The sequence below is a fragment of the Daphnia magna genome, unplaced genomic scaffold (genome assembly GCF_020631705.1).
Source record: "Daphnia magna isolate NIES unplaced genomic scaffold, ASM2063170v1.1 Dm_contigs123, whole genome shotgun sequence".
Classification (NCBI taxonomy): Eukaryota; Metazoa; Arthropoda; class Branchiopoda; order Diplostraca; family Daphniidae; genus Daphnia; species Daphnia magna.
The window spans coordinates 101,129-114,370 of record NW_025533131.1 but is presented as its reverse complement, the minus strand read 5'-3'; the positions used below and the strand labels follow the sequence as shown (position 1 = coordinate 114,370).

General features: G+C 37.9%; 1 long non-coding RNA gene and 3 pseudogenes across 1 annotated transcript; all 4 read left to right on the top strand.

Moving 5' to 3' along the window:
* Nucleotides 1-3,382: 3,382 nt before the first annotated feature.
* On the top strand, nt 3,383-4,039 carry LOC123466891 (annotated as a pseudogene).
* Nucleotides 4,040-4,041: 2 nt separating this feature from the next.
* LOC123466890 lies at nt 4,042-4,595 on the top strand (annotated as a pseudogene).
* Nucleotides 4,596-7,561: 2,966 nt separating this feature from the next.
* Nucleotides 7,562-7,888, top strand: LOC123466883. Its single transcript, XR_006641564.1, has 2 exons — nt 7,562-7,683; nt 7,791-7,888. It is a non-coding gene; the product is annotated as an uncharacterized LOC123466883 (long non-coding RNA).
* A 3,756-nt stretch (nt 7,889-11,644) lies between these two features.
* On the top strand, nt 11,645-12,627 carry LOC116935692 (annotated as a pseudogene).
* Nucleotides 12,628-13,242: the final 615 nt, after the last annotated feature.

Here is a 13,242-nt window from a genome sequence, read left to right as displayed (position 1 = left end):
CCATGAGTTTTTCCTTCTATATAGAAACAGTATCAAATGTGCTTGTATTCAATGTGAATATACTGTGATACCATGAGTTAATACTTCTACATGTAAACAGGATCAAATATTCTTGTATTCAATGTGAATACACTGTGATACCATGAGTTTTTACTTCCATATATAAACAGGATCAACTATACTTGTATTTAATGTGAATACATTGCTGATACCATGAGTTTATACTTCTTTGTGTAAACAGGATCAAATATACTTGTATTCAATGTGAATACGCTGTGATATTATGGGTTTGTATTTTTACATGTAAACAGAATCATATATACTTGTATTCAATGTGAATACACTGTGATATTATGAGTTTATACTTCTACATGTAAACAGAATCAAATATACTTGTATTCAATGTGGATACACTGTGATACCATGAGTTTACACTTCTACATGTAAACAGAATCAAATATACCTGTATTCAATGTGAATACACTGTGATACCATAAGTTTTCACTTCTATATGCAAACAGATTCAAATATATTTGTATTCAATGTGAATACACTGTGATATTATGAGTTTATAATTCTACATATCAACAGAATTATATATACTTGTATTCAATGTGAAAACACTGTGGTATTATGAGTTTATACTTCTACATGTAAACAGAATCAAATATACTTGTATTCGATGTGAATACACTGTGATACCATGAGTTTTTACTTCTAGTTGTTAACAGCATCATGTATACTTGCATTCAAAGTGAATACACTGTGATACCATGATTTTATACTTCTTAATGTAAACAGAATCAAATATACTTGTATTCAATGTGAATGCACTGTTATACAAGAAGTTTTTACTTCTATATGTAAACAGGATTAAATATACTTGTATTTAATGTGAAAACACAGTGTATTCAATGTGAATACACTGTGATACCATGAGTTTCTACTTCTATATGTAAACAGGATCAAATATACTTGTATTCAATGTGAATACACTGTGATACCATGAGTTTTTACTTCTATATGTTAACAGGATCAAATATACTTGTATTCAATGTGAATACACTGTGATATTCTGAGTTTATACTTCTACATGTAAACAAATCAAATATACTTGTATTTAATTTGGATACACTGTGATACCATGATTTTATACTTCTACATGTAAACAGAATCAAATATACTTGTATTCAATGTGAATACACTGGAATACCATGAGTTTTCACTTCTATATGTAAAAGGGATCAAATATACTTGTATTCAATGTGAACACATTCTGATACCATGAGTTTTAACTTCTTTATGTAAACATGATTAAATATACTTGAATTCAATGTGAACACACTGTGATATTATGAATTCACACTTTTACATGTAAACAGAATCAAATGAATTTGTATTCAATGTGAACACACTGTGATATTATGAATTTACGCTTCTACATGTAAACAGAATCAAACGTACTTGGATTCAATGTCAATACACTGTTATACCAGGAGTTTTTACTTCTATATGTAAACAGGATCAAATATACTTGTATTCAATGTGAATAAACTGTGATATTATAGGTTTATACTTCTACATGTAAACAGAATGATATATACTTCTATTCAATGTGAATAAACTGTGATATAATGAGTTTATACTTCTACGTGTAAACAGAATCAAATAGACTTGTATTCAATGTGAATACACTGTGATACCATAAGTTTTAACTTCTATATGCAAACAGAATCAAATATACTTGTATTCAATGTGAATACACTGTAATATTATGAGTTTATAATTCTACATGTAAACAGAATCAAATATACTTGTATTCAATGTGAATACACTGTGATACCATGAGTTTTTACTTCTATATGTAAACAGGATCAAATATACTTGTATTCAATGTGAATACACTGTGATACCATAAGTTTTCACTTCAATATGCAAACAGAATCAAATATATTTGTATTCAATGTGAACACACTGTTATATTATGAGTTTATAATTCTACGTGTAAACAGAATCAGATATTGTTGTATTCAATGGGAATACACTGTGATACCATGAGTTTCTACTTCTATATGTTATCAGGAACAAATTTACTTGTATTCAAAGTGAATACACTGTGATACCATAAGTTTTCACTTCTATATGCAAACAGAATCAAATATACTTGTATTGAATGTGAATACACTGTTATATTATGAGTTTATAACTCTACGTGTAAAAAGAATCAAATATACTTGTATTCAATGGGAATACACTGTGATACCATGAGTATTTACTTCTATATATAAACAGGATCAAATATACTTATATTCAATGTGAATACAAAGTTATATTATGAGTTTATACTTCTACATGTAAAAAGAACCAAATATACTTGTATTAAATGTGAATACACTGTGATACTATGTTTTTTTTACTTATTTAAGTAAACAGGATATACTTGTATTCAATGTGAATAATCAGTGATACCATGAATTTTTACTTCAACATGTAAACAGAATCAAATATACATGTATTCAATGTGAATACACTGTGATACCATGAGTTTTTACTTCTACATGTAAACAGAATGAAATATACTTGCATTCAATGTGAATACACTGTGATACCATGAATTTTTACTTCTATATGTATACAGGATCAAATATACTTGTATTCAATGTGAATACACTGTGATACCATGATTTTTTACTTTTATATGTTTACAGCATCAAATATACTTGTATTCAATGTGAATAAACTGTGATTCAAGGAGTTTTTACTTCTATATGTAAACAGGATCAAATTTACTTTTATTCAATGTGAATACACTGTGATACCATGAGTTTATACTTCTACATGTAAACAGAATCAAATATACTTGTATTCAATGTGAATACACTGTGATACCATGAGTTTTACTTCTATACGTTAACAGCTTCAAATATACTTGAATTCAATGTGAGAACACTGTGATACCATGAGTCTTTACTTCTATTTGTAAACAGGATCAAATATACTTGTATTCAATGTGAATACACTGTGATGTTGATTTGTTGTCTATAACCAAACTTCCCTTCCCCCCCTTCTATCTGTCAGAGTGCCTTGAGAGACCACTAGTTGGCTCTGCCAGTCCATAAGCAAGTGAAGTCAGTGGGTGTCAATCACCAATCTTATGTATTGTGTCTCTTCTCTCTGACAGGTATGTTATTTTGCTGTCCTCTCAATATTCGTAAGAATGATCTTGATATATCTTGATGTGAATTACCTCATGCTAATTTTATGTATTGTGTCTCTTCTCTCTGACAGGCTTTATCTCTGTCTATTTGTGAAATACAGAAGCTATCAGATCGAAGTCAAGATCACACAGCAACCTCTGGTATTAGTTCATATTGATTAATAGTTAACAGGTTATGGGCCCAGTGCTATAATATTCACCGCACATCTATTATTTCAAGAACATTCCTGTTGCTTGCCAAGACCAGCATGTCAGTTTTCACTGCGAAGGATGTTGCCCACATTGACAAGCTCAACGGAGCCAACTTCCAAGTATGGAAGTTCCAGACATGCCTGATGCTTTCGCAATCACAGCTTGATGGATCTAGTAATTGGAACAGAAGCTAAACCAGATCCAATCGTGGCTTCAGGCGTCACCACCAATCAAGCAGCAATCACCAGTTGGAAGCAAAAAGACAACACAGCACAGTTACTGATTTCGTCCACCATCTGCTCTGACCAACAACGTTCCCTCATTACCTGTACATCAGCCACAGAAATGTTGAAACGAGTCATCAGTCAGTTCGAACAATCTGCTGCAGAAAACAAAATGTTTCTTCTTCAACAGTTCCTGAACTACCAGTATAAGGAAGGTCACGATATCTCCAGTCACGTCACGGCCATTGAATTAATGGCCAGCCAACTACAAGATGTCGGATCTCCAGTTTCGGACGACCAGGTCATCACCAAAATTGCTTCAACTCTTCCTCCCTCTTACCGACACGTCATTGCAGCCTGGGAGAATCTGGACGACAGCAAAAAGACAGTCAATCTCTCTGGAGCTCGACTTATGAAGCAGGAAGCCATGAATCAACAATACGGTGAGGTAGACAGTGCTGATGCTGCTTTCTTTGCTAGGAGAGTCAATCGACCAACTGGAGGGGCATCTTATTCCGGTACACAAGAACCCAGCAAACCGGCTCCTGTTTGTAACTACTGCGAAGGACTTGGACGAAGAAGCAATAATCACGAAGAGTCAAGATGCTGGAAGAAGAAGAAAGATAAAAGGCAACAAGGAGACGCCAGAGCCAACATCGCCTCTAGCAATCCAGATTGGCCACCGCTCCGCTTTCACTTCTCTGTCTTTGCTGTCCAATGTCAAGAAGTGCAATCAAACTGATTGGTACGCGGATTCTGGAGCTTCGCAGCATATGAGTGATCAGTTATGGCAGTTCCAGAACTACAATTCAGTCAAGCCTGGCAGCTGGCCAGTGAAGGGCATCGGTCTGGACAACGATCCATTACAGGTGCATGGCGTCGGCGACATTCCAATTCGGTGTCGAGTCGATGGCAACTGGTTCAACGCTGTCATTCACGATGCCGTCTATGTCCCAGGGTTGGGGGCAAATCTTTTTCTATTCGATGCGCCACTAAACTCGGGGCGGTATGCACGTTTTCTGGAAAAATGCTAACCATTGCCAGAGAAGAAAAAGTTTTAGCTGTGGGCGTCTGCCAGTCCACCAACCTCTACCGTCTTGACATCCAACCTGCAAGGAGACCTGAACCAGTTGTTGTTTCATCGGTAGCCCAGTTGGCCAAAACAAAGACTCATTCGATGACTGTGTGGCATCAACGTCTTGGCCATGTCAGCGTTTCCACCATCAAGAAAATGGAGCAAAAGGGTATGGTTAACGATTTAATAATCGCACCCGGTTCAGATGTTCACCATGTTTGCTCTGGTTGTGCTTTCGGAAAATTGCATCGTTTACCATTTCCAACAGGCAGGAGTCGGGCACTTAAAGTCGGCGACCTCATTCATTCAGACGTTTGTGGCCCTATGTCGAAGGCATCACCTGGTGGAGCACGTTTTTTTGTTACTTTTAAAGACGACTACAGTGGGTACTGCGTCATTCGTTTCATCAAGAAGAAGTCGGAGGTTGCAGAACTCTTTCAACATTTCGTCTTGAGAGTAGAAGCGGAGACAGGACAGAAGGTAGAAGACCCTCCGTTCAGATAACGGAGGGGAGTACGAAAGCCATGAACTACAAAACTGGATGAAGAAAATGGGCATCAGACACGAGACTAGTGTGCCGCAAACCCCTCAGCAGAATGGAGTAGCGGAAAGGCAGATGCGGACTATAGTAGAGATGGCCAGAAGCATGCTACATGGAGCAAATCTTTCAACTGAGCTCTGGGCGGAGGCATCAAACGCAGCAGTTTATATTCTTAACCGAGTCTACAGCAGCACTGCCCTAGAAGAGAAGCACCCCTATGAAATGTGGCACGCGGAAGAGACCCAATCTGGCTCACGTTCGAATCTTTGGATCGACAGTTTATTCACATGTGCCCAAAAAGGAAAGGGGAAAATTCGATCCCACTGGAAGAAAATGTGTCTTGGTCGGCTACTGTGAAACTCAGAAAGCCTTTCGGCTTTGGGATCCGTCTGCAAGAAAAGTTAGAATTTCTAGAGACGTATTATTTGATGAATTTACCTCTGATCATTTAGATACTATTCCCGAGTTTGAATCGACGTCTACTCCTGCTTTCGAACCAGTCGAAGAAGAATTAGCTGGAGAGCTTAACGACATTTTTGTTCCTTCCGAAGAAATTAGTGAAGAAGAACTGGACATCGCTCCTGTTGATAGGCCTGATCCAGTCCACCCGATTCGAGTGTCAGCAGAAGAATGAACAAAGGAAGGAGACCGGCCGTCTCTTGGGCCGATGAATCTCAAACGCCAACCTATGCCGGCCTCGCTGCAGTAGACGCTGAATTATCAGAGCCATTGACGTATCAAGAGGCAATGGATTCCCCTCAAGCAAATGAGTGGGTGGCTGCTATGGGTGAAGAGCTGGCATCATTGAAGGAAAAATGACGCGTGGGAGCTCACCGAAATCCCACCAAATAGGAACATCATCGAGAATCGGTGGGTATACAAACTAAAACGTGACAACAGTGGAGGCGTCGTACGTTTCAAGGCCCGACTAGTAGCGAAAGGCTATACTCAGCGTGCCGGAATTGATTATGAAGAAACTTACAGCCCAGTTGTTCGCTACGATTCTTTAAGAGCAGTTTTTGCCATCGCTGCAGCCCTGGATTTAGAAATCGCCCAATTGGATGTAAAAACTGCCTTTTTATATGGTGATTTAAATGAAGAACTGTTTATGTCCCAACCTACCGGTTTCCTCAGCAAAGGTCAAGAAAAACTAGTGTGTCGCCTGAAACGCGGTTTGTACGGTTTAAAACAAGCGTCCCGATCCTGGAATTCAAAATTCAACGAGTTCATAACAAAATACGGACTTAAGCCGAGTGTAGCAGATCCGTGTGTCTATTCTCTCAATTCCGACGGTGTCATCATCATCATGGCCATCTGGGTTGATGATGGGTTGGTGTGTAGCAATCATCACTCCAAGCTGGACGACATCGTGCAGTTTCTAAGTAACCAGTTCGAGATGACCTCGGGGCCAGCAGGTTGTTTCGTCGGCATTCAAATTGTGAGAGACCGGGAAAAGAAGACCATTCATCTGCATCAAGAAGCGTACATCAAACGAGTGCCCACTAAATTTCAGATGGAAGAATGCAATCCAAGAGGTGTTCCCGCTGATCCACACTCACGACTTTCTAAAAGGGTCAGCACGATTGAAGAAGAATATTCCTGCCCGTTTCGTGAAGCCGTCGGATCGATAATGTATGCCATGACCTGTACTCGTCCTGACATTGCTTTTTCTATAGGCCAAGTGTCACAATTTTGTAGCAGTCCCACCAAAAGCCACTGGGAAGCTGTAAAAAGAATTCTAGGGTATCTAAAAGGAACTCAAGACCATGGTGTTTCCTATGGAAGCAGTGACGACTTCAGGCTGACGGCGTATTCTGACTCTGACTTTGCCGGAAATACCGACGATCGACGCTCCATCAGTGGAACCGTGTTAATTCTAAACGGCGGACCTGTGGCTTGGGCCAGTAGAAAGCAGAAGTGCACTTCCCTATCAACAACGGAGGCCGAGTACGTGGCGGCAAGTTCTACGGCTAAAGACATCACATGGTTTCGTCAACTACTAGAGGACGTGGGACATCAACAAACTTTTCCAACAACACTTTGGTGTGATAACCAAAGTGCCGTCCGTCTGGTGCGGAATCCGGAATATCACCAGCGTACGAAGCACATTGATATTAAATACCATCATATCCGTGATCTTCAAGAAGCAGGTGTCATTGACGTGACACATATCAGCACGAAAGATCAACTTGCCGACCTTTTCACCAAAGGATTGGAAGCCGGAAGATTTCAGTATCTTGTTCAAAGTATTGGTGTATTCAGTTCAGTTTGAGTGGGTGTGTTGATTTGTTGTCTATAACCAAACTTCCCTTCCCCCCTTCTATCTGTCAGAGTGCCTTGAGAGACCACTAGTTGGCTCTGCCAGTCCATAAGCAAGTGAAGTCAGTGGGTGTCAATCACCAATCTTATGTATTGTGTCTCTTCTCTCTGACAGGTATGTTATTTTGCTGTCCTCTCAATATTCGTAAGAATGATCTTGATATATCTTGATGTGAATTACCTCATGCTAATCTTATGTATTGTGTCTCTTCTCTCTGACAGGCTTTATCTCTGTCTATTTGTGAAATACAGAAGCTATCAGATCGAAGTCAAGATCACACAGCAACCTCTGGTATTAGTTCATATTGATTAATAGTTAACACTGTGATACCATGAATTTACTTCTATATGTAAACAGGATCAAATATACTTGTATTCAAAGTGAATACACTGTGACAACACCAGTGTTTACTTCTATATGTAAACAGGATCAAATATACTTGTATTCAATATGAATACACTGTGATATTATGAGTTTATAGTTCTACATGAAAACAGAATCTAATATACTTGTATTCAATGTGAATACACTGTGATACCATGAGTTTTTACTTCTATATGTAAACAGCTTCAAATATACTTGAATTCAATGTGAATACACTGTGATACCATGAGATTTATCTTTAATATGTAAACAGGATCAAATATACTTGTATTCAATGTGAATACACTGTGATACCATGAATTTTTACTCCTATATGTAAACAGAATCAAATATACTTGTGTTCAATGTGAATACACTGTGATACCATAAGTTTTTACTTCTATATGTAAACAGGATCCAATATACTTGTATTCAATGTGTATACACTGTGATATTATGAGTTTATACTTCTACAGGTAAACAGAATCATAGAATGTGAATATACTGTGATATTAGGAGTTTTTACTCCTATATGTAAACAGGATCAAATATACTTGTATTCAATATGAATACACTGTGATACCACCAGTATTTATTTCTATTTGTGAACAGGATCAAATATACCTGTACTCATTGTGAATACACTGTTATATTATGAGTTAAGGCTTCTTTTTTGTAAAGAACCAAGACAATTAATTCTTTATTATTTTCCTTATTTTTTCCCTACCCTTTATTCTTACGTGACATTAATTTTCTATACGCCCATTTTTTCTATGTGATTGCTTTTTTAGAAGTCTTACAGACTGATTTACCCTTCAAACGTTTCAACTTAATTTTCTTGTAGTTCGACCTTCACGAACCCCGTATCAAAACTTTTGTTCTATAGAAAATAGAGTGAGACAATTTTCACAATTCAGTTCTAAACAGTTGTTCCCCAATTTTTTGTGCTACTGAAATATACTTTCCAAGAAACAACGATGAAAAAGTAAGTTAAAATATTAATAGATTACATTTGGTGGCAGCGGAGTCGAAATCGGCTTTCGTGTTAAGCTGAATAGCGTGTGTTTTTTTTTAATTGTTTGTTTTAAATTTTTATGGTAATAAGTGCTATTTATTGCCTACTCTTCGTTTGTTGGCTTCCTATTTGGTTCAAATTTTTTGATAACTTTCTATAGTTATAAAAGAACATGCTTTGTTAGAAATTAGTTCGTTATAAAAGATGAGGGCAAATGAGGAAAGCGGTTTAGAAATCACTTTAGAAAGAAGATCTGTAAGAAAAGGGCCACTAATACAAAGATTTGTTCGATCAATACGGGAAAGGTTCACTCCTTTAAAATCAGGAGGCGGGTCGACGTCAATTTTGAGAAATAACGAAAATCTAGGTGTCGAGCTAGATAGTGATAGCCCACATCAATCCGATATGGATCTTCTTGATTCCAATGAAATTAAAGAATTGAGAAATGATGATCAGTGGAATGAAGTACTTAATATGCAAGTATCGTCACAAGACGAAACCGTAGTCGAACCCTGATAGGTGAGGAGACAAGAGAATTGCTATCATATAATCAAATTCTAGAACAGGCTCGGGCAATTACGGACCTTGAAAAAACAACAGATAGGGTAGAAAACATAGAAGATATCTCTATAGATTTCCAAAACCTTGAACTAATAAATGAAGAGAACCAAGATCGGACATGGTTTTATCAGCAATACGGAAATACGAGAATAACGGAAATTCCTTTTGACGATCTTATTTTTGAATTGCAGTATTTACTTCGAAGTGAAAAAAAAGTAGAGTTAACAAACAAAGAAGTAGGAACAGCCTTAAGAGCATTACTCTTAACCGAACCCACAATTTTGACACCAATTGAACTCTTTAAGCACTGTGGTCTAAAATCATACTACGAAAGTACCGATTCAGAGTATGAATCAGTGCACTCGGGAGAACAACAAAGTAGGTCAGAATCAGACTTAGTGCCCCAATCTTTAGTAACAATTGAAACTGAGTAGGAAACTTCTAAAAACAGCGTACCCATCAAAATTGTAAGAGCGGAAATCCACACGCAAGGTGATCAGATTCCTTTAGATTGTCCTAAATTGACCCCTAGTACCACAACAATCACTTGTCCGGCGGTTAATCATTCAGAGTCAAGTATGAATACTCAAACTCCTCAATCACAGTTAGCGTCCACTCCGTGTAACTATTTACCGTATCAAGGACTAGAAAGTCGGAAAGTCTCCTTTACTCCAGCGTCGATCGTTGAGCAGTCAAACAAAATCATGCAAAACAAACCGTCAGAAGAAACAAATCAAGACATGTCCATTAAAATATACGTTAAAGAATTGAGCCGTTTGATAGAATCCGGAATGGATTATGAGGATGCTTCTAAAGCAGCTGATTGTATTGTGCAACACATTCTAACGAATACTAAACGTTACATTATTCCTCTCAGAAAACGAAGCATAATGGACAGCCTGTTTACAGAACTAGCTCTCAGCCTTCATATCTTACCTCAACCCCTTTTCATACACAACCACTTGCGTTAAGTGGACAAAGTGTAAAAATCCCAAGCATGTACAGTATCCTGCACAAAAATCCGAACACCGATTTAATTTTTTAAAGCCACCTATTGGCGGGGTAGCGGGGTTTTTTTTTGTAAAGGGGGAGGGTAGACGGGGTGATGGACACGACAGGGCAGGGTTGGGTAAGTCTAAACCTAAAAAAATGCCTTAAGGTATTACGCTTTAAGGCAAGTTACAGGTCAGGACATTTTTGCAACCCCCAGGGTGGTGTGTTTTTTTTTACGACAGTTGGAAATTTAGGGCTTAGGCTTGGTAATGTTGCTTACCGAAACCATTTAGCTTAGGTTCCAGCTGCCTGTGAATATTCACGTCGTTGTCTATGGCGTAGGTGTAGCGTTTCTAAATGTGATGCTGGAGATCGATGTTCGATTCCAGATGTGGTGAGGAATTATTGTGGTTTTCTTACGAGAAATTCTCGTTTATATATAAAACAAGTTTTCATCGAGCAATATGTGTTTTTTTTGTTTATTAAATAACTTAAAAAATAATAATTCACTTCGTTCTAAAAAAATTAATATTCCCAGCATATTCGAATGAAAATATTATAAAGATACGAAATGTTTCGCAATTCCTTATCGGGAATCGAACTCTACTCTACGGCGTCGCAATCAGATGCTCTACGCATATGCCATCTGTATTGATATAATTGTGCACAGGCAGCTCTCTGACTTATTTTGGTTAAGGCATATTACACAGCCAAAATCCAACATTTCCAACTGTCGTTTTTAAAAAACACATCACCCTGGGGGTTGCAAAAATGTCCCGACCTGTTACTTGCCTTAAAGCGTAATACCTTAAGGAATAAAAACAAAATTTCTAGACTTACCCAACCCTGCCCTATGTGTCCATCACCCCGTCTACCCTCCCTCTTAAAGAAAAACAAACAAAAACCCTTTACCCCACCAATAGGTGGCTTTAAAAAATTAAATCGGTGTTCGGATTTTTGTGCAGGATACTGTACAATAAGCAAAGTAATAACGGAGCAACTCCAAAGTACTCAGTTACCAGCTCAATTCCTAAAATGAATCCCTTAGTAATGTGTTCGTCAAAAGTAAACAGTATAGGAAACACAAAAAATTTTATTTCTAACGCCATCGATAAAAATAAAAAGTTACAATAAAGCCAAGCAATGACGTTATTTAGTAACGTCGGAATTTACGTAGACCGTGATCGCTCCGGTCGCTTTCATGACGGGCTTGCACATCTAGAATCGGTACTGGTTTTAGGCGATTTTGAGGAGTCAAGAAAAATTATCTTACTACGCTCTAAATTGTATGGTGAAGCGACTGATGAGTTTGATAACTTTAAACTTGAAAACCCAATTAGCGCGCAAATTTACGACAGAGTAAAATGGCGTTTAATTAAACTTTTCCACTCTACAGAGACCAGATCTAAACAAAGCGTTGAATTTCATAATATGCAACGGGAACCCGAAGAGAATATGAAACGTTATGCGAATCGTATACGCAAGGCCTTCCACTTAGCGTATCCTATAAAATCCACGATAGATAAAGCAACAGCTTTTTCCAGAGAACAAATCATGATGGACAGATTTCTGGAAGGGCTGTCTTTTGACGTCCAGACCAGACTTAAGTAGAAAGAATTCGCAACTTTTGAAAAACTCATAGAAAAAGCTGAAATGACGGCCATGGCAGTAGAAGAAGCCCAAGTTCCAGACTAAATGCTTTTCAGGCCAAATACGTCGAACCTAATAGAGAATTGACTAAAGTAAAGGAGGCTTTAGATCGCCTTAGTTCCCAGGTGGAATCAAACACTCACCAAAAACATTTAGAAGAAAACATGGAGAAAATGCAAAGACAATTATCCACCAGGAGAAACGTGAGTTTTTCACAGCGCTCACCACAGTTAAACCCTCCAATCAATAAAACAGGGGATTTATATTTTTGTGATTTTCACAACGATTGGGGCTATCACTCAATAAGTAATTGTAAAGCAAGGGAGAGTCAAGCTAATGATAAATGTTTTCGTTGTAAAGAAGTTGGACACAGGGCAAACTTTTGCCCCCAGATAAAAAATTTGAAACCCAGTCCTCCAGAGGGTTATGACGGAAATGGAAAAAAACTCACTTCGTTTGAAGAAAGGGGAAACTAAAAACTACCGAAGTAAGCGTTGGTCCCCTCGGTGGAACTAAGAAAAAGCCCCGACATCAGAAAAATAGTTTAGCAGTAAAATCTACAGTTCCTAGGATAAGAATAAAAATAGGAAATTCTGTTGTAATAGCACTGTTTGACACTGGAGCCGAGAGAAGCGTTATTAGCAGCACATTTTTTCATAAGCTTAAAGAAGGAAAGGAATTAATTAATTTCACTAAAGAGGTATATGTGGATCTTTTCAGCATAAATGACAGGCGCCTCGTCACGGAAGGCACAATCACCGTTAACTTTTTTGTGGCAGAAGAAACGCCACGCCAAGCACTTAGGCAGAAATTCCTAGTCGTAAATGGAATTGTTGAAGATTGCGTTCTAGGGGGCGATGCACTTTGGAAGCATCACTTTATCTATAACAACAGTCCATCTACCGAGTCCCGGAAATTGATCACTTCCAGGAAACAGAAAATCCCTTTGAGAATAGCAAATCTTTGAGAATTCCTCCAAATTCCACTTATTTCCTAGAGACTAGAGAAGAGGAAACTCACCCTTTCAACCCTCTCAATACTTGTCCTTTTGTTAGATGCTGTAATATTCCCTCCGGGCTAAGCTTGGAACC